Source organism: Crinia signifera, chromosome 3 (assembly GCF_055691185.1).
Source record: "Crinia signifera chromosome 3, ASM5569118v1, whole genome shotgun sequence".
Lineage (NCBI taxonomy): Eukaryota > Metazoa > Chordata > Amphibia > Anura > Myobatrachidae > Crinia > Crinia signifera.
The window spans coordinates 333,606,563-333,630,375 of NC_139219.1; the positions used below are offsets into that span (position 1 = coordinate 333,606,563).

The 23,813-nt window shown below is 54.1% G+C and overlaps 1 protein-coding gene across 2 annotated transcripts in view; it reads left to right on the plus strand.

The window, feature by feature from the left end:
- DPYSL5 (dihydropyrimidinase like 5) overlaps positions 1-23,813 on the plus strand; it is a 107,783-nt gene that overhangs the window by 30,406 nt on the left and 53,564 nt on the right. The window lies entirely within an intron of this gene.

The following is a 23,813-nucleotide window of genomic DNA, read 5'->3' on the forward strand; positions in this document are numbered from 1 at the left end:
AGTAGCCCCAATCTGGGTGCGGTGACAGGAGTAACCCCAGTCTGGGTGTAGGGACAGGAGTAGCCCCAATCTGGGTGCGGGGACAGGAGTAACCCCAATCTGGGTGCGGGGACAGGAGTAGCCCCAATCTGGGCACGGGACAGGAGTAACCACAATCTGGGCGCGGGGACAGGAGTAACCACAATTTGGGCGCGGGGACAGGAGTAGCCCCAATCTGGGTGCGGGGACAGGATTAGCCCCAATCTGAGTGCGGGGACAGAAGTAACCACAATCTGGGCGCGGGGACAGGAGTAACCACAATCTGGGTGCGGGGACAGGAGTAGCCCCAATCTGGGTGCGGGGACAGGAGTAACCACAATCTGGGTGCGGGGACAGGAGTAGCCCCAATCTGGGTGCGGGGACAGGAGTAGCCCCAATCTGGGTGCGGGGACAGGAGTAACCCCAATCTGGGTGCGGGGACAGGAGTAACCACAATCTGGGTGCGGGGACAGGAGTAGCCCCAATCTGGGTGCGGGGACAGGAGTAACCCCAATCTGGGCGCGGGGACAGGAGTAGCCCCAATCTGGGCGCGGGGACAGGAGTAACCACAATCTGGGTGCGGGGACTGAGTAGCCCCAATCTGGGTGCGGGGACAGGAGTAACCCCAATCTGGGCGCGGGGACAGGAGTAGCCCCAATCTGGGCGCGGGGACAGGAGTAACCACAATCTGGGTGCGGGGACAGGAGTAGCCCCAATCTGGGTGCGGGGACAGGAGTAGCCCCAATCTGGGTGCTGGGCCAGGAGTAACCCCAATCTGGGTGCGGGGCCAGGAGTAGCCCCAATCTGGGTGCGGGGACAGGAGTAGCCCCAATCTGGGTGCGGGGACAGGAGTAGCCCCAATCTGGGTGCTGGGCCAGGAGTAACCCCAATCTGGATGTGGGGACAGGAGTAACCCCAATCTGGGCGTGGGGACAGGAGTAGCCCCAATCTGGGCGTGGGGACAGGAGTAGCCCCAATCTGGGCGTGGGGACAGGAGTAGCCCCAATCTGGGAGCAGGGAGAGGAGTAGCCCCAATCTGGGTGCGGGGCCAGGAGTAGCCCCAATCTGGGTGCGGGGCCAGGAGTAGCCCCAATTTGATGCACCCCTCCCTCCCGTCTCCTCTGCAGCACAGGAGGGGTTAAATGCTTTGTGTCTGCAGCCGGCTTAATGGTGAGACACATGGAGGATCCGGGCTGGGATAAGAGGAGATCAGAGGGAGCTGTGCGAGGTTCCAGCATAACACAGACATCATAGGCTGCCGAGCCAGACACCGTCATATGAATTATTGATGCACAGATTCCCTGACACACGCACAGCAGAGACCTCACTGACACGCACAGCAGAGACCTCACTGACACACGCACAGCAGAGAGACATGACTGACACGCACAGCAGAGACCTCACTGACACACACACAGCAGAGACATGACTGACATACGCAAAGTAGAGACATGACTGACAAATGCACAGCAGAGACATGACTGACACACGCACAGCAGAGACATGACTGACACACGCACAGCAGAGACATGACTGACACACGCACAGCAGAGACATGACTGACACACGCACAGCAGAGACATGACTGACACATGCACAGTAGAGACATGACCGTCACATGTGCAGCAGAGACATGACTAACACATGCACAGCAGAGACATGACTGACACACGCACAGCAGAGACCTCACTGACACACGCACAGCAGAGACTTCACTGACACACACACAGCAGAGACATGACCGACACATGCGCAGCAGAGACCTCACTGACACACGCACAGCAGAGACCTCACTGACACACGCACAGTAGAGACCTCACTGACACACGCACAGCAGAGACCTCACTGACACACGCACAGCAGAGACATGACTGACACACGCAGACTGACACGCACAGCAGAGACCTCACTGACACACGCACAGCAGAGACCACTGACACAAGCACAGCAGAGACCTCACTGACACAAGCACAGCAGAGACCTCACTGACACACGCACAGCAGAGACATGACTGACACACACACAGCAGAGACATGATTGACACACACACAGCAGAGACCTCACTGACACGCACAGCAGAGACCTCACTGACACGCACACAGCAGAGACATGACTGACACACACACACACACACACACACACACAGTAGAGACCTCACTGATACACGCACAGCAGAGACCTCACTGACACGCACAGCAGAGACATGACTGACACACGCAGACTGACACGCACAGCAGAGACCACTGACACACGCACAGCAGAGACCTCACTGACACACGCACAGCAGAGACCACTGACACAAGCACAGCAGAGACCTCACTGACACACGCACAGCAGGGACATGACTGACACACGCACAGCAGAGACATGGCTGACACACACACAGCAGAGACATGATTGACACACACACAGCAGAGACATGATTGACACACACACAGCAGAGACCTCACTGACACGCACAGCAGAGACCTCACTGACACACGCACAGCAGAGATCTCTGACACACACACAGCAGAGAACTCACTGACACACACAGCAGAGACATGACTGACACACGCACAGCAGAGATATGACTGACACACGCACAGCAGAGATATGACTGACACACGCACAGCAGAGACATGACTGACACACGCACAGCAGAGACATGATTGACACACGCACAGCAGAGATATGACTGACACACGCACAGCAGAGACATGACTGACACACGCACAGCAGAGAAATGACTGACACACGCACAGCAGAGACATGATTGACACACGCACAGCAGAGCCATGATTGACACACGCACAGCAGAGACATGATTGACACACGCACAGCAGAGAGCTAACAGACACACACAGCAGAGATATGACTGACACACGCACAGCAGAGATATGACTGACACACGCACAGCAAAGACCTCACTGACACACACACAGCAGAGACCTCACTGACACGCACAGCAGAGATATGACTGACACACGCACAGCAGAGACATGACTGACACACACACAGCAGAGACATGATTGACACACGCACAGCAGAGACATGATTGACACACGCACAGCAGAGACCTCACTGACACACGCACAGCAGAGACATGACTGACACACGCATAGCAGAGACCTGACAGACACACACACAGCAGAGACCTCACTGACACGCACAGCAGAGATATGACTGACACACGCACAGCAGAGATCTCACTGACACACGCACAGCAGAGATCTCACTGACACACGCACAGTAGAGACCTCACTGACACGCACAGCAGAGATATGACTGACACACGCACAGCAGAGATATGACTGACACACGCTCAGCAGAGACCTAACAGACACACACACAGCAGAGACCTCACTGACACGAACAGCAGAGATATGACTGACACACGCACAGCAGAGACCTCACTGACACGCACAGCAGAGACCTCACTGACACGCACAGCAGAGACCTCACTGACACACGCACAGCAGAGATCTCTGACACACACACAGCAGAGAACTCACTGACACACACAGCAGAGACCTCACTGACACACGCACAGCAGAGATCTCTGACACACGCACAGCAGAGACCTCACTGACACACGCACAGCAGAGACCACTGACACAAGCACAGCAGAGACCTCACTGACACACGCACAGCAGGGACATGACTGACACACGCACAGCAGAGACATGGCTGACACACACACAGCAGAGACATGATTGACACACACACAGCAGAGACATGATTGACACACACACAGCAGAGACCTCACTGACACGCACAGCAGAGACCTCACTGACACGCACAGCAGAGACCTCACTGACACACGCACAGCAGAGATCTCTGACACACACACAGCAGAGAACTCACTGACACACACAGCAGAGACATGACTGACACACGCACAGCAGAGATATGACTGACACACGCACAGCAGAGATATGACTGACACACGCACAGCAGAGACATGACTGACACACGCACAGCAGAGACATGATTGACACACGCACAGCAGAGATATGACTGACACACGCACAGCAGAGACATGACTGACACACGCACAGCAGAGAAATGACTGACACACGCACAGCAGAGACATGATTGACACACGCACAGCAGAGCCATGATTGACACACGCACAGCAGAGACATGATTGACACACGCACAGCAGAGAGCTAACAGACACACACAGCAGAGATATGACTGACACACGCACAGCAGAGATATGACTGACACACGCACAGCAAAGACCTCACTGACACACACACAGCAGAGACCTCACTGACACGCACAGCAGAGATATGACTGACACACGCACAGCAGAGACATGACTGACACACACACAGCAGAGACATGATTGACACACGCACAGCAGAGACATGATTGACACACGCACAGCAGAGACCTCACTGACACACGCACAGCAGAGACATGACTGACACACGCATAGCAGAGACCTGACAGACACACACACAGCAGAGACCTCACTGACACGCACAGCAGAGATATGACTGACACACGCACAGCAGAGATCTCACTGACACACGCACAGCAGAGATCTCACTGACACACGCACAGTAGAGACCTCACTGACACGCACAGCAGAGATATGACTGACACACGCACAGCAGAGATATGACTGACACACGCTCAGCAGAGACCTAACAGACACACACACAGCAGAGACCTCACTGACACGAACAGCAGAGATATGACTGACACACGCACAGCAGAGACCTCACTGACACGCACAGCAGAGACCTCACTGACACGCACAGCAGAGACCTCACTGACACACGCACAGCAGAGATCTCTGACACACACACAGCAGAGAACTCACTGACACACACAGCAGAGACATGACTGACACACGCACAGCAGAGATATGACTGACACACGCACAGCAGAGATATGACTGACACACGCACAGCAGAGACATGACTGACACACGCACAGCAGAGAAATGACTGACACACGCACAGCAGAGACATGATTGACACACGCACAGCAGAGACATGATTGACACACGCACAGCAGAGCCATGATTGACACACGCACAGCAGAGACATGATTGACACACGCACAGCAGAGAGCTAACAGACACACACAGCAGAGATATGACTGACACACGCACAGCAGAGATATGACTGACACACGCACAGCAAAGACCTCACTGACACACACACACACAGCAGAGACCTCACTGACACGCACAGCAGAGATATGACTGACACACGCACAGCAGAGACATGACTGACACACACACAGCAGAGACATGATTGACACACGCACAGCAGAGACATGATTGACACACGCACAGCAGAGACCTCACTGACACACGCACAGCAGAGACATGACTGACACACGCATAGCAGAGACCTGACAGACACACACACAGCAGAGACCTCACTGACACGCACAGCAGAGATATGACTGACACACGCACAGCAGAGATCTCACTGACACACGCACAGCAGAGATCTCACTGACACACGCACAGCAGAGATCTCACTGACACACGCACAGTAGAGACCTCACTGACACGCACAGCAGAGATATGACTGACACACGCACAGCAGAGATATGACTGACACACGCTCAGCAGAGATCTCACTGACACACGCACAGTAGAGACCTCACTGACACGCACAGCAGAGATATGACTGACACACGCACAGCAGAGATATGACTGACACACGCTCAGCAGAGACCTAACAGACACACACACAGCAGAGACCTCACTGACACGAACAGCAGAGATATGACTGACACACGCACAGCAGAGACATCACTGACACACGCACAGCAGAGACCTCACTGACACACGCACAAGACATACCTGACGAGCCGCTCAGTGTGTGTCTCCTGTGTGCTCTGCTAATTAGCTAACGAGTGCAGTGTTACACTCAGAGGAGGCTTTGCGGCTGTGCATCACCTCATGGGCCCGGCTAAGGAGATTCCGCTGTCTGTGCCCTACATATGACTTTTCCCTGGGCTGCGCCCATGTATCTCAGTACCCAGGTGTTGTGTATAAGCTGGGTGCAGGATCGGTGTGAGACCCAGGGTGAGTGCAGGCTGCCCTGAGGGGTTATCACTGCCACTGGCTGCTGACCAGTATAAATGGTGCCAGTCACATCCCGGGTGCCACATTTGTGCAGGTGGTCATTCCTCCCAACTGCCCTTCCAGTGGGTACAAAGGGGGACATTTATGAAAGATTCGACAGAGATAAAGTACTGACCAAGTGCCAGTGAGACCTGGAACCGGTGCAGCACTACAACCAGAGATCCTGCTCCCACACCCATGCCCGATATATGCCTGTGAAGTACAGCACAGAGCTGACACTCTAATCCTTCCCGCAGCCGTTCTGTGCTCTATGCTCTGCAGCTCTGCTCTCTGGTAGACAGTAACCAGCAGAGAGGTGCTACAGCAGCTGCACTGGAGTAACAGCAGCACAGCTGGCACTTAACATGTGTCTGGTGGCCGTACCACACCGGCTGGAGTAACCGCGCCCTGCGGCAGCAGCACAGCTGGCACTTATATTCCACATGTGTCTGGTGGCCATACCACACCGGCTGGAGCAACCGCGCCCTGCGGCAGCAGCACAGCTGGCACTTATATTCCACATGTGTCTGGTGGCCGTACCACACTGGCTGGAGTAACCGCGCCCTGCGGCAGCAGCACAGCTGGCACTTATATTCCACATGTGTCTGGTGACCATACCACACTGGCTGGAGTAACCGCGCCCTGCGGCAGCAGCACAGCTGGCACTTATTTTCCACATGTGTCTGGTGACCGTACCACACCGGCTGGAGTAACCGCGCCCTGCGGCAGCAGCACAGCTGGCACTTATATTCCACATGTGTCTGGTGACCTTACCACACTTGCTGGAGTAACTGTGCCCTGCGGCAGCAGCACAGCTGGCACTTATATTCCACATGTGTCTGGTGACCATACCACACCAGCTGGAGTAACCGCGCCCTGCGGCAGCAGCACAGCTGGCACTTATATTCCACATGTGTCTGGTGACCGTACCACACCGGCTGGAGTAACTGCGCCCTGCGGCAGCAGCACAGCTAGCACTTATATTCCACATGTGTCTGGTGACCGTACCACACCGGCTGGAGTAACCGCGCCCTGCGGCAGCAGCACAGCTAGCACTTATATTGCACATGTGTCTGGTGGCCGTACAACACCGGCTGGAGTAACCGCGCCCTGCGGCAGCAGCACAGCTGGCACTTATTTTCCACATGTGTCTGGTGGCCGTACCACACCGGCTGGAGTAACCACGTCCCGCGGCAGCAGCACAGCTGGCATTTATATTCCACATGTGTCTGGTGGCCATACCACACCGGCTGGAGTAACTACACCCTGCGGCAGCAACACAGCTGGCACTTATATTCCACATGTGTCTGGTGGCCGTACCACACCGGCTGGAGTAACCGCGCCCTGCGGCAGCAGCACAGCTGGCACTGATATTCCACATGTGTCTGGTGGCCATACCACACCGGCTAGAGTAACCGCGCCCTGCGGCAGCAGCACAGCTGGCACTTATATTCCACATGTGTCTGGTGGCCGTACCACCCTGGCTGGAGTAACCACGCCCCATGGCAGCAGAACAGCTGGCACTTATATTCCACATGTGTCTGGTGGCCGTACCACACCGGCAGGAGTAACTGCGCCCTGCGGCAGCAGCACAGCTGGCACTTATATTCCACATGTCTCTGGTGGCCGTACCACACCTGCTGGAGTGACCGCGCCCTGCGGCAGCAGCACAGCTGGCACTTATATTGCACATGTGTCTGGTGGCTGTACCACACCGGCTGGAGTAACCGCGCCCTGCGACAGCACAGCTGACACTTATATTCCACATGTGTCTGGTGACCGTACCACACCGGCTGGAGTAACTGCGCCCTGCGGCAGCAGCACAGCTAGCACTTATATTCCACATGTGTCTGGTGACCGTACCACACCGGCTGGAGTAACCGCGCCCTGCGGCAGCAGCACAGCTGGCACTTATATTGCACATGTGTCTGGTGGCCGTACAACACCGGCTGGAGTAACCGCGCCCTGCGGCAGCAGCACAGCTGGCACTTATTTTCCACATGTGTCTGGTGGCCGTACCACACCGGCTGGAGTAACCACGTCCCGCGGCAGCAGCACAGCTGGCACTTATATTCCACATGTGTCTGGTGGCCATACCACACCGGCTGGAGTAACTACACCCTGCGGCAGCAACACAGCTGGCACTTATATTCCACATGTGTCTGGTGGCCGTACCACACCGGCTGGATTAACCGCGCCCTGCGGCAGCAGCACAGCTGGCACTGATATTCCACATGTGTCTGGTGGCCATACCACACCGGCTAGAGTAACCGCGCCCTGCGGCAGCAGCACAGCTGGCACTTATATTCCACATGTGTCTGGTGGCCGTACCACCCTGGCTGGAGTAACCACGCCCCATGGCAGCAGAACAGCTGGCACTTATATTCCACATGTGTCTGGTGGCCGTACCACACCGGCAGGAGTAACTGCGCCCTGCGGCAGCAGCACAGCTGGCACTTATATTCCACATGTGTCTGGTGGCCGTACCACACCTGCTGGAGTGACCGCGCCCTGCGGCAGCAAGACAGCTGGCACTTATATTGCACATGTGTCTGGTGGCTGTACCACACCGGCTGGAGTAACCGCGCCCTGCGACAGCACAGCTGACACTTATATTCCACATGTGTCTGGTGACCTTACCACACCGGCTGGAGTAACTGCGCACTGAGGCAGCAGCACAGCTGGCACTTATATTCCACGTGTGTCTGGTGGCCATACCACACTGGCTAGAGTAACCGCGCCCTGCGGCAGCAGCACAGCTGACACTTTTATTCCACATGTGTCTGGTGGCTGTACCACACCGGCTGGAGTAACTACACCCTGCGGCAGCAGCACAGCTGGCACTTATATTCCACATGTGTCTGGTGGCCGTACCACACCGGCTGGAGTAACCTCGCCCTGCGGCAGCAGCACAGCTGGCACTTATATTCCACATGTGTCTGGTGGCCATACCACACCGGCTGGAGTAACCACACCCTGCGGCAGCAGCACATCTGGCACTTATATTCCACATGTGTCTGGTAACCTTAACACACTGGCTGGAGTAACTGCGCCCTGCGGCAGCAGCACAGCTGGCACTTATATTTCACATGTGTCTGGTGGCCATACCACACCGGCTGGAGTAACTACACCCTGCGGCAGCAGCACATCTGGCACTTATATTCCACATGTGTCTGGTGACCTTAACACACTGGCTGGAGTAACTGCGTCCTGAGGCAGCAGCACAGCTGGCACTTATATTCCACGTGTGTCTGGTGGCCATACCACACCGGCTGGAGTAACCGCGCCCTGCGGCAGCAGCACAGCTGGCACTTATATTCCACATGTGTCTGGTGGCCGTACCACATCGGCTGGAGTAACTGCACCCTGCGGCAGCAGCACAGCTGGCACTTATATTCCACATGTGTCTGGTGGCCGTACCACACCGGCTGGAATAACCGCGCCCTGCGGCAGCATCACAGCTGGCACTTATATTCCACATGTGTCTGGTGGCCGTACCAAACCGGCTGGAATAACCGCGCCCTGCGGCAGCATCACAGCTGGCACTTATATTCCACATGTGTCTGGTGGCCATACCACACCGGCTGGAGTTTCTAGGTGTATGGCAAAGTATAGGCCACAGTGAGTGAGAATGGGGCCACTTACAGAGCTGCGTGTGTGGCCCTAACACCATAATCCACAAAAAATTCCTAGTGTGCGCAAGCATACATGGCCAATAAAGTTGATTCTGATTCTGATTCTGATTCTGATAATATGTAGTATTGCAGAATACCTCTGCCCCTCGGACACCATGGTACTAGTACCCGTTATCTGCATGTGCTGTGACATACAGTACTGGGCACCAGGATAATACCTCTGCCCCCGGACACCATGGCACTAGTACCCGCTAGCTGCTTGTGCTGTGACATACTGGGCACCAGGACAATACCTCTGCCCCCTGGACACCATGACACTAGTACCCGCTAGCTGCGTGTGCTGTGACATACTGGGCACCATGACAATACCTCTGCCCCCCGGTCACCATGGCACTAGTACCCGCTAGCTGCATGTGCTGTGACATACTGGGCACGAGGATAATACCTCTGCCCCCCGGACACCATGGCACTTGTACCCGCTAGCTGCCTGTGCTGTGACACACTGGGCACCAGTACAATACCTCTACTCCCCGGAAATGATGGCACTAGTACCCGCTAGCTGCTTGTGCTGTGACTTACTGGGCACCAGTACAATACCTCTACCCACCGGACATCATGGCACTAGTACCCGCTAGCTGCTTGTGCTGTGACATACTGGGCACCAGGACAATACCTATACCCCTCGGACACCATAGCACTAGTACCCGCTAGCTGCCTGTGCTGTGACATACTGGGCACCAGTACAATACCTCTGCCCCCGGACACCATGGCACTAGTACCCGCTAGCTGCCTGTGCTGTGACATACTGGGCACCAGGACAATACCTCTGCCCCCGGACACCATGGCACTAGTACCCGCTAGCTGCCTGTGCTGTGACATACTGGGCACCAGGACAATACCTCTGCCCCCGGACACCATGGCACTAGTACCCGCTAGCTGCGTGTGCTGTGACATACTGGGCGCCATGGCACTAGTACCCGCTAGCTGCGTGCGCTGTGACATACTGGGCACCATGGCACTAGTACCCGCTAGCTGCCTGCGCTGTGACATACTGGGCGCCATGGCACTAGTACCCGCTAGCTGCCTGCGCTGCGACATACTGGGCGCCATGGCACTAGTACCCGCTAGCTGCCTGTGCTGCGACATACTGGGCACCATGGCACTAGTACCCGCTAGCTGCCTGTGCTGCGACATACTGGGCACCATGGCACTAGTACCCGCTAGCTGCGTGCGCTGTGACATACTGGGCACCATGGCACTAGTACCCGCTTGCTGCGTGCGCTGTGACATACTGGGCGCCATGGCACTAGTACCCACTAGCTGCCTGCGCTGTGACATACTGGGCGCCATGGCACTAGTACCCGCTAGCTGCGTGCGCTGTGACATACTGGGCGCCATGGCACTAGTACCTGCTAGCTGCGTGCGCTGTGACATACTGGGCACCATGGCACTAGTACCCGCTAGCTGCGTGTGCTGTGACATACTGGGCACCATGGCACTAGTACCCGCTAGCTGCCTGTGCTGTGACATACTGGGCACCATGGCACTAGTACCCGCTAGCTGCCTGTGCTGTGACATACTGGGCACCATGGTACTAGTACCCGCTAGCTGCCTGTGCTGTGACATACTGGGCACCATGGCACTAGTACCCGCTAGCTGCCTGTGCTGTGACATACTGGGCACCATGGCACTAGTACCCGCTAGCTGCGTGTGCTGTGACATACTGGGCACCATGGTACTAGTACCCGCTAGCTGCCTGCGCTGTGACATACTGGGCACCATGGCACTAGTACCCGCTAGCTGCGTGTGCTGTGACATACTGGGCACCATGGCACTAGTACCCGCTAGCTGCGTGTGCTGTGACATACTGGGCACCATGGTACTAGTACCCGCTAGCTGCCTGTGCTGTGACATACTGGGCACCATGGCACTAGTACCCGCTAGCTGCCGGTGCTGTGACATACTGGGCACCATGGCACTAGTACCCGCTAGCTGCGTGTGCTGTGACATACTGGGCACCATGGTACTAGTACCCGCTAGCTGTCTGTGCTGTGACATACTGGGCACCATGGCACTAGTACCCGCTAGCTGCCTGTGCTGTGACATACTGGGCACCATGGCACTAGTACCCGCTAGCTGCGTGTGCTGTGACATACTGGGCACCATGGCACTAGTACCCGCTAGCTGCCTGTGCTGTGACATACTGGGCACCATGGCACTAGTAGCTGCTTGTGCTGATTTTATAATCCAGCCATTAGCTAATAATGCAGGGTGGGGGATTAGTGCGGGGGATGGAGGGCTGCCAGGGACAATGTGCTGCGAGCGCCTCTGCTCCGCTTCCAATGTCTACCTAGTGGCCCAGTCACGGAGGCCTGATTCAGTCCTGTTGGTTACGCTGCATATGTAAATGCTGCCCGCCGCCCCTGTTCTGTTGGACAGCACATCCCGCATTATGGTTTGTGTATGTCTCTGGTCAGGGGCGGATTTAGGGATGAGGGCGCCCCTAGGCACAACAATAATGTTTACTAAGTAGGACAGGTTACAGGGGCAGTATCTGCATGTCCTATCCATTTACACTCTATTTAAGATGGAATATAGTGCAGTATATTGGATATTTTGCAGTTATTGGTACATTTTGGGCTGACAGTACTATCACAGGCATCCAAGTGCCGCCCCCAAACATGTGCCGCCCCTAGGCCGGTGCCTCACGTGCCTAATGGGAAATTCGGCTCTGTCTCTGGTGGTGACTGGTTTTGCGACTGGTTTTGACTGTCAAAAGAAAAAAGTTTGGTACCGTGTTAGCCAGTTGATAAGAAAAGTTTTATTGTTCCTCAGTGAGAAAAACAAAATAGCAATCTAGCAAATATGATACCTTTTAATGGCTAACAAAAATAAATGTTGTTAAAATGCAAGCTTTCGAGACTTCTTAGGTCTCTTCCTCAGGCATGGTATAACAAGGTGTGTGAAGAACCACATATATATACACACAGCAGAGTAGGAACAAGATGTGATAGATGGACATTCTTAAGATCAAAACAAAACAAAATAACAGAATGAGCTTGTAAATTGAGTCCTTAATTGGTTTGTAGATAAGTAGTGTGAAAGTTTTATTGTCTCTAAGTTGATGACAGACCAGAGTTAGAGCTCCGATGCCCTCACTCTCTCTGGGCCAGTGTCCTCAGATGTTGTAGTGGGCCATAAATCCCTCGGATAGATTCAGTCCTGTGTTAAGGGTGTCAAACGTTGTCATTAATTTGTATTCCCAGACCCTCCTTGGAGGGTCTGGGAATACAAATTAATGACAACGTTTGACACCCTTAACACAGGACTGAATCTATCCGAGGGATTTATGGCCCACTACAACATCTGAGGACACTGGCCCAGAGAGAGTGAGGGCATCGGAGCTCTAACTCTGGTCTGTCATCAACTTAGAGACAATAAAACTTTCACACTACTTATCTACAAACCAATTAAGGACTCAATTTACAAGCTCATTCTGTTATTTTGTTTTGTTTTGATCTTAAGAATGTCCATCTATCACATCTTGTTCCTACTCTGCTGTGTGTATATATATGTGGTTCTTCACACACCTTGTTATACCATGCCTGAGGAAGAGACCTAAGAAGTCTCGAAAGCTTGCATTTTAACAACATTTATTTTTGTTAGCCATTAAAAGGTATCATATTTGCTAGATTGCTATTTTGTTTTTCTCACTGAGGAACAATAAAACTTTTCTGGTTTTGACTGTGAGACAACTTTTTTGTTTTGGTCGATAAATCTCCTATTGGCAAAATGATGCAAAAATTGCTGAAAATACACAGAAGCGGATTATTCCGACCGTACGTCTGGGATATATGGGAAAGGTCGACACGCAAAAGATCGACATGAGTTTTTTTAAATTTGGACCGATGTGAGCCGACAGGCGGGATCCATGCTTGTTGCCAGGGAGGAATACATGCTTGCTGCCATTGGGGGTTCCATGCTTGTTGCCAGAGAGGAATACATGCTTGCTGACATAGGTGGTTCCATGCTCGTTGTCAGGGAAGAATACATGCTTGCTGCCATAGGGGGTTCCATGCTCGTTGCCAGGGAGGAATGCATGCTTGCTGCCATAGGGGGTTCCATGCTCGTTGCCAGGGAGGAATGCATGCTTGCTGCCATAGGGGGTTCCATGCTCATTGCCAGAGAGGAATACATGCTTGCTGACATAGGGGGTTTCATGCTTGTTGACAGGGAGAAATACATGCTTGCTGCCATAGGGGGTTCCATGCTTGTTGCCAGGGAGGAATACATGCTTGCTGCCATTGGGGGTTCCATGCTTGTTGCCAGGGAGGAATACATGCTTGCTGCCATAAAGGGTTCCATGCTTGTTGCCAGGGAGGAATACATGCTTGCTGCCATTGGGGGTTCCATGCTTGTTGCTAGAGAGGAAAACATGCTTGCTGACATAGGGGGTTCCATGCTCGTTGCCAGGGAGGAATACATGCTTGCTGCCATAGGGGGTTCCATGCTTGTTGCCAGGGAGGAATGCATGCTTGCTGCCATAGGGGGTTCCATGCTCGTTGCCAGAGAGCAATACATGCTTGCTGACATAGGGGGTTCCATGCTCGTTGCCAGGGAGGAATACATGCTTGCTGCCATAGGGGGTTCTATGCTCGTTGCCAGGGGGAATACATGCTTGCTGCCATAGGGGGTTCCATGCTTGTTGCCAGGGAGGAATACATGCTTGCTGCCATAGGGGGTTCCATGGTTTTTGCCAGAGAGGAATACATGCTTGCTGCCATAGGGGGTTCCATGCTCGTTGCCAGAGAGGAATACATGCTTGCTGCCATAGGGGCTTCCATGCATGTTGCCAGGGAGGAATACATGCTTGCTGCCATAGGGGGTTCCATTCTTGTTGTCAGAGAGGAATACATGCTTGCTGCCATAGGGGGTTCCATGCTCGTTGCCAGGGAGGAATACATGCTTGCTGCCATAGGGGTTCTATGCTCGTTGCCAGGGGGAATACATGCTTGCTGCCATAGGGGTTCTATGCTCGTTGCCAGGGGGAATACATGCTTGCTGCCATAGGGGGTTCCATGCTTGTTGCCAGGGAGGAATACATGCTTGCTGCCATAGGGGGTTCCATGCTTTTTGCCAGAGAGGAATACATGCTTGCTGCCATAGGGGGTTCCATGCTTGTTGCCAGGGAGGAATACATGCTTGCTGCCATAGGGGGTTCCATGCTCATTGCCAGAGAGGAATACATGCTTGCTGCCAAAGGGGGTTCCATGCTTGTTGCCAGGGAGGAATACATGCTTGCTGCCATAGGGGGTTCTATGCTTGTTGCCAGGGGGAATACATGCTGCCATAGGGGGTTCCATGCTTGTTGCCAGGGAGGAATACATGCTTGCTGCCATAGGGGGTTCCATGCTCGTTGCCAGGGGGAATACATGCTTCCTGCCATAGGGGGTTCTATGCTCGTTGCCAGGGAGGAATACATGCTTGCTGCCATAGGGGGTTCCATGCTTTTTGCCAGAGAGGAATACATGCTTGCTGCCATAGGGGGTTCCATGCTTGTTGCCAGAGAGGAATACATGCTTGCTGACATAGGTGGTTCCATGCTCGTTGTCAGGGAAGAATACATACTTGCTGCCATAGGGGGTTCCATGCTCGTTGCCAGGATGGAATACATGCTGCCATAGGGGGTTCCATGCTCATTGCCAGAGAGGAATACATGCTTGCTGACATAGGGTGTTCCATGCTTGTTGACAGGGAGAAATACATGCTTGCTGCCATAGGGGGTTCCAGCTTGTTGCCAGGGAGGAATACATGCTTGCTGCCATAAAGGGTTCCATGCTTGTTGCCAGGGAGGAATACATGCTTGCTGCCATTGGGGGTTCCATGCTTGTTGCTAGAGAGAAAAACATGCTTGCTGACATAGGGGGTTCCATGCTCGTTGCCAGGGAGGAATACATGCTTGCTGCCATAGGGGGTTCCATGCTTGTTGCCAGGGAGGAATGCATGCTTGCTGCCATAGGGGGTTCAATGCTCGTTGCCAGAGAGCAATACATGCTTGCTGACATAGGGGGTTCCATGCTCGTTGCCAGGGAGGAATACATGCTTGCTGCCATAGGGGGTTCTATGCTCGTTGCCAGGGGGAATACATGCTTGCTGCCATAGGGGGTTCAATGCTTGTTGCCAGGGAGGAATACATGCTTGCTGCCATAGGGGGTTCCATGCTCTTTGCCAGAGAGGAATACATGCTTGCTGCCATAGGGGGTTCCATGCTCGTTGCCAGAGAGGAATACATGCTTGCTGCCATAGGGGGTTCCATGCATGTTGCCAGGGAGGAATACATGCTTGCTGCCATAGGGGGTTCAATGCTCGTTGCCAGAGAGCAATACATGCTTGCTGACATAGGGGGTTCCATGCTCGTTGCCAGGGAGGAATACATGCTTGCTGCCATAGGGGGTTCTATGCTCGTTGCCAGGGGGAATACATGCTTGCTGCCATATGGGGTTCCATGCTTGTTGCCAGGGAGGAATACATGCTTGCTGCCATAGGGGGTTCCATGCTCGTTGCCAGAGAGGAATACATGCTTGCTGCTATAGGGGGTTCCATGCTTGTTGCCAGGGAGGAATACATGCTTGCTGCCATAGGGGGTTCCATGCTTGTTGCCAGGGAGGAATACATGCTTGCTGCCATAGGGGGTTCCATGCTTGTTGCCAGAGAGGAATACATGCTTGCTGCCATAGGGGGTTCCATGCTTTTTGCCAGAGAGGAATACATGCTTGCTGTCATAGGGGGTTCCATGCTCGTTACCAGGGGGAATACATGCTTGCTGCCATAGGGGGTTCCATGCTTGTTGCCAGAGAGGAATACATGCTTGCTGCCATATGGGGTTCCATGCTTGTTGCCAGAGAGGAATACATGCTTGCTGCCATAGGGGGTTCCATGCTCGTTGCCAGAGAGGAATACATGCTTGCTGCCATAGGTGGTTCCATGCTTGTTGCGCGGGAGGAATACATGCTTGCTGCCATAGGGGGTTCCATGCTTGTTGCCAGAGAGGAATACATGCTTGCTGCCATAGGGGGTTCCATGCTTGTTGCCATAGAGGAATACATGCTTGCTGCCATAGGGGGTTCCATGCTTGTTGCCAGGGAGGAATACATGCTTGCTGCCATAGGGGGTTCCATGCTTGTTGCCAGGGAGGAATACATCCTTACTGCCATAGGGGGTTTCATGCTTGTTGCCAGGTAGGAATACATGCTTGCTGCCATAGGGGGTTCCATGCTTGTTGCCAGGTAGGAATACATGCTTGCTGCCATAGGGTTAGGAGTACTTCTAGCGTGTCCTGCCATTTTTGGAGGGGTGCAAAGTCTCTGTAATGCTGTCAGAGACTCTGGGCGAGATGTACTAAGTTTCGAAAAGTGATAAAATGGAGAGTAATAAACCACCGACCAATCAGCTCCTACCTGTCATATTTCAAACACAGTCTGTGACATGGCAGTTAGGAGCTGATTGCCTCCCTGTTTATCACTTGCCATTTTATCACTTTTCAAAGCTCAGTACATCTGGTGCTCTGTGTCTCTGCAAACACCGATCCTCCCGCGTCAACAACGTTAGAAATTTTAATCGCCGTTAAAGCGCTACCACGTTAATGCGCCCAGCACTAATTATATATATATATATATATATCTATATATATATATTATACACACACGCAGCTGATGATTTGTCCTCAGAAATCCTCTCCGCCGCTGCTGACAGATTCCCCCTCCATTCCTCTCCGGCTCAGTAACCTCTCAGTGACCCCCCCTCCCTCACAGCAGACACAGGGGTCTCATGTGGACGGGCCTAGCCTGTCTCCTTGACAACTGCAGCCCTCCGGAGAGCCCCCGGCTTTGTCCTGAGACATTGCTATTGAGGCCCATTCTGTGGAGATAATGGCAGGGTGAGACGCGAGGTGGAGCGGCTGGGAGATGATATCTTCTCACCGCACTGCCTCACGTCACGTGTGTCAGATATGACCCTTACATATATGTACACACGGATCCGATACGATTTGCCGGCGGTCGGGATCCCGGCGGTCGGAATCCCGACACTGGAATCCCGACCGCCGAAATCCCGACAAGGGGGGGACATGGATCGCCCCCCCTTGCGGGCTCGCTGCGCTCGCCACGCAGCGGGCCCGGTGCCTCGCTACGCTCGGCACGCTATTTTATTCTCCCTCTATGGGTGTCGTGGACACCCACAGAGGGAGAAAGTTTCGGGATTTCGGCGGTCGGGATTCCAGTGTCGGGATTCCGACCGCCGGGATCCCGACCGCCGGCAAATTAACTGCATCCCGTACACACACATGTGGGAGCACAACCTGGTTATTATCCTGTGCGGCGATTTGCAGGACCGCAGGGACGTGTGTAACACACTGGGGCGCCTGATGTACACTGGGAATAGGAGCGCGTGTGCCGGGAAACTGTACGTGCAGCCATGCGTGAAGACGCCATACACCGTCACGTTGTCCATGTCAACATTCGGGACAAGAAAATAAAAAAAACTCATGTAGACCTTTTAATTTTTCACTTTCAACGTGGAATGTGACTGCCCCATCTCCTCGCTGGTGTCTGCGTACACATTATACCAGGGCAGATACCACGTAGGTGTGGTGTCCTCACAGCGCTGGAACGTGACGGCCCCATCTCCTCGCTGGTGTCTGCGTACACATTATACCAGGACAGATACCACGTAGGTGTGGTGTCCTCACAGCGCTGGTACATGACGGCCCCATCTACTCGCTGGTGGCTGCGTACACATTATACCAGGACAGATACTACGTAGGTGTGGTGTCCTCACAGCGCTGGTACGTGACGGCCCATCTCCTCGCTGGTGTCTGCGTACACATTATACCAGGACAGATACCACGTAGGTGTGGTGTCCTCACAGCGCTGGTACATGACGGCCCCATCTACTCGCTGGTGGCTGCGTACACATTATACCAGGGCAGATGCCACGTAGGAGTAGTGTCCTCACAGCGCTGGAACGTGACGGCCCCATCTCCTCGCTGGTGTCTGCGTACACATTATACCAGGACAGATACCCCGTAGGTGTGGTGTCCTCACAGCGCTGGTACATGACGGCCCCATCTACTCGCTGGTGGCTGCGTACACATTACACCAGGGCAGATGCCACGTAGGTGTGGTGTCCTCACAGCGCTGGAACGTGACGGCCCCATCTCCTCGCTGGTGTCTGCGTACACATTATACCAGGACAGATACCCCGTAGGTGTGGTGTCCTCACAGCGCTGGTACATGACGGCCCCATCTACTCGCTGGTGGCTGCGTACACATTATACCAGGGCAGATGCCACGTAGGTGTGGTGTCCTCACAGCGCTGGTACGTGACGGCCCCATCTCCTCACTGGTGGCTGCGTACACATTATACCAGGGCAGATACCACGTAGGTGTGGTGTCCTCACAGCGCTGGAACGTGACGGCCCCATCTCCTCGCTGGTGGCTGCGTACACATTATACCAGGGAAGATACCAGATAGGTGTGGTGTCCTCGCAGCGCTGGTACGTGACGGCCCCATCGCTGGTGTCTGCGTACACATTATACCACGGCAGATACCGCGTAGGTTTGGTGTCCTCACAGCACTGGAACGTGACGGCCCATCTCCTCGCTGATGGCTGCGTACACATTATACCAGGGCAGATACTACGTAGGTGTGGTGTCCTCACAGCGCTGGAACGTGACGGCCCATCCCCTCTCTGGTGGCCACGTACACATTATACCAGGGCGGTTACCATGTAGGTTTGGTGTCCTCACAGCGCTGGAACGTGGCGGCCCCATCTCCTCGCTGGTGTCTGCGTACACATTATACCAGGGCATAGTCCTCACAGCGCTGGAACGTGGCGGCCCCATCTCCTCGCTGTTGTCTGCGTACACATTATACCAGGGCAGATGCCACGTAGGTGTGGTGTCCTCACAGCGCTGGTACGTGACGGCCCCATCTACTCGCTGGTGGCTGCATACACATTATACCAGGGCATATACCACGTAGGTGTGGTGTCCTAACAGCGCTGGTACATGACGGCCCCATCTCCTCGCTGGTGGCTGCGTACACATTATACCAGGGCAGATGCCACGTAGGTGTGGTGTCCTCACAGCGCTGGTACGTGACGGCCCCATCTACTCGCTGGTGGCTGCATACACATTATACCAGGGCATATACCACGTAGGTGTGGTGTCCTAACAGCGCTGGTACATGACGGCCCCATCTCCTCGCTGGTGGCTGCGTACACATTATACCAGGGCAGATGCCACGTAGGTGTGGTGTCCTCACAGCACTGAAACGTGGAGGCCCCATCTCCTCGCTGGTGGCTGCGTACACATTATACCAGGACAGATACCACGTAGGTGTGGTGTCCTCACAGCACTGAAACGTGGAGGCCCCATCTCCTCGCTGGTGGCTGCGTACACATTATACCAGGACAGATACTACGTAGGTGTGGTGTCCTCACAGCGCTGGTACATGACGGCCCATCTCCTCGCTGGTGTCTGCGTACACGTTATACCAGGGCATATACCACGTAGGTGTGGTGTCCTCACAGCGCTGGTACGTGACGGTCCCATATCCTCGCTGGTGGCTGCGTACACATTATACCTGGACAGATACCACGTAGGTGTGGTGTCCTCACAGCGCTGGTACATGGCGGCCCCATCTCCTCGCTGATGGCTGCGTACACATTATACCAGGGCAGATACCACGTAGGTGTGGTGTCCTCACAGCGCTGGAACATGGTGGCCCCATGTCCTCACTGGTGGCTGCGTACACATTGTACCAGGGCAGATACCACGTAGGTTTGGTGTCCTCAAAGCACTGGTACATGACGGCCCCATCTCCTCGCCGGTGTCTGCGTACACATTATACCATGACAGAAACCACATAGGTTTGGTGTCCTCACAGCGCTGGTACATGACGGCCCCATATCCTCGCCGGTGTCTGCGTACACATTATACCAGGGCATATGCCACGTAGGTGTGGTGTCCTCACAGCGCTGGAACGTGACGGCCCCATCTCCTCGCTGGTGGCTGCGTACACATTGTACCAGAGCAGATGCCACGTAGGTGTGGTGTCCTCACAGCGCTGGAACGTGACGGCCCCATCTCCTCGCTGGTCGCTGCGTACACATTATACCAGGGCAGATGCCACGTAGGTGTGGTGTCCTCACAGCGCTGGTACGTGACGGCCCCATCTCCTCGCTGGTGGCTGCGTACACATTATACCAGGGCAGATACTACGTAGGTGTGGTGTCCTCACAGCGCTGGTACATGACGGCCCCATCTACTCGCTGTTGGCTGCGTACACATTATACCAGGGCAGATACCACGTAGGTGTGGTGTCCTCACAGCGCTGGAATGTGGCGGCCCCATCTCCTCGCTGGTGGCTGCGTACACATTATACCAGGACATATACTACGTAGGTGTGGTGTCCTCACAGCGCTGGTACGTGACGGCCCATCTCCTCGCTGATGGCTGCGTACACATTATACCAGGGCAGATACCACGTAGGTGTGGTGTCCTCACAGCGCTGGTACATGACGGCCCCATCTACTCGCTGTTGGCTGCGTACACATTATACCAGGGCAGATACCACGTAGGTGTGGTGTCCTCACAGCGCTGGTACGTGACGGCCCATCTCCTCGCTGTTGGCTGCGTACACATTATACCAGGACAGATACTACGTAGGTGTGGTGTCCTCACAGCGCTGGTACGTGACGGCCCATCTCCTCGCTGGTGTCTGCGTACACATTATACCAGGACAGATACTACGTAGGTGTGGTGTCCTCACAGCGCTGGTACATGACGGCCCCATCTACTCGCTGTTGGCTGCGTACACATTATACCAGGGCAGATACCACGTAGGTGTGGTGTCCTCACAGCGCTGGAATGTGGCGGCCCCATCTCCTCGCTGGTGGCTGCGTACACGTTATACCAGGGCAGATGCCATGTAGGTGTGGTGACATCACAGCGCTGGTACGTAGCGGCCCCATCGCTGGTGTCTGCGTACACATTATACCAGGGCATAGTCCTCACAGCGCTGGAACGTGGCGGCCCCATCTCCTCGCTGGTGGCTGCGTACACATTATACCAGGGCAGATGCCACGTAGGTGTGGTGTCCTCACAGCGCTGGAACGTGACGGCCCATCTCCTCGCTGGTGGCTGCGTACACATTATACCAGGGCAGATGCCACGTAGGTGTGGTGTCCTCACAGCGCTGGAACGTGGCGGCCCCATCGCTGGTGTCTGCATACACATTATACCAGGGCAGATGCCACGTAGGTGTGGTGACATCACAGCGCTGGTATGTGGCGGCCCCATCGCTGGTGTCTGCGTACACATTATACCAGGGCAGATGCCATGTAGGTGTGGTGTCCTCACAGCGCTGGTACGTGACGGCCCCATCTCCTCGCCAGTGTCTGCGTTTACATTATACCAGGGCAGATACCACGTAGGTGTGGTGTCCTCACAGCGCTGGTACATGACGGCCCCATCTCCTCGCTGGTGGCTGCGTACACATTGTACCAGGGCAGAGGCCTCCCACCCCTGACACGGCAGATACCACGTAGGTTTGGTGTCCTCACAGCGCTGGTACGTGACGGCCCATCTCCTCGCTGGTGGCTGAAATCAGGGGGACAGGCAATCACTGCCAGTGAGTGGCTATTACTGGGTGGGTTACAGCTGCCGCCCCCGGGAATAGCACATACTGTTGTGTAAATTTACATAATATTTAATATGAGATGTGTACCCAATACATTTTATTAATTTTATGGGGGAAATTACTAAAGGAAATTTGTAAAAAAAATAGGTGTATTTGTATTTAGAAATACACTTATTTTTGACATTTACGATTCCGAATATACGGCAATTCGTATTCGTATTCATGTGCTATCAATACGATTACGAATTGCCGTATTTTCGGGATAGTAAATGTCAAAAATAAGTGTATTTATAAATACAAATACACTTATTTTCTACAAATTTCCTTTAGTAAATTTCCCCCTAAATGTTTAGTGTGTCACTTCAGCGCCCTGTACTATTTTGGTAGAACTGTGTGTGACAGGGCTGATGACAGGCGCCTGATCCTTTGGGACGTCGGGATGTGAGGCCGCAGGAGGATCAATGTGTCTTTTGTCTGATACTGGGAGCAGCAGCCCCTTTGTCAGACATCACAATGGTGATAGAGAGGGACATCACCGGCTCCAGCCGTCAGAGGACCTTCTGAGTCACTGCTTTCCCTGGCATTGAGGGCCTAATTCAGATTCACACTTGTTTGTTAGGCTACTTATGTCGGCAGAGTAGCAAACGCCGCCGATTGCCCTCCCGAAACAAACCCCCAGCGCCCAAATATGTTCCCTAGTATGCCAGCGGATGCATTTCAATACGGGATACGGTCATTTGGCACTCCAGCAAGTAAGTCAACAAACGTTAGGTTGACACCATTAGGTCGACATGGGTCAATGTCGACAGTCAATAGGTCGACATGGGGCTTTTGACTGCTATATGACACGACATGTGCTGACAGGCGGTATTTCATGCCCTGACACCCACTAGGGCGTGGTGGGAGAATAAAATAGTGTGCCGAGCGCAGCAAGGCATGCGAGGGGGCGCTATGCACTCTAACCAGTGTCCATGTCGACTGTGTTGACATTCGGGTCAAAAAACAGTGAAAAAACCCATGTCAACCTTTTGATTCTCGACCTAATGCTTGTGTCGACCTAATGACCTGTCGACCTAAAGCCATGTCGACCTAGAACTATGTCGACCTTGACCCATGTCGACCTAATGGTGTTGACCTAATGACTGTCGACCAACTAGCTGTAGACCAAATGATCCCATTCCTAGCATAGACATTCGGCTGTCCGTGGGCGTTGGGCACTGGGCTGATGGCATAAAAGTGTGTGTACTCTGTATACACGAGCCTAGAACGTATCTGGTCAATGGATCTACGATGTCTAGACTGACCAGTTATTTTCCACTATGCTTAGTCGCACCCGTATAGTTAGATGCCTAAAGATAGTTGACTGCGTCTAGATCAAC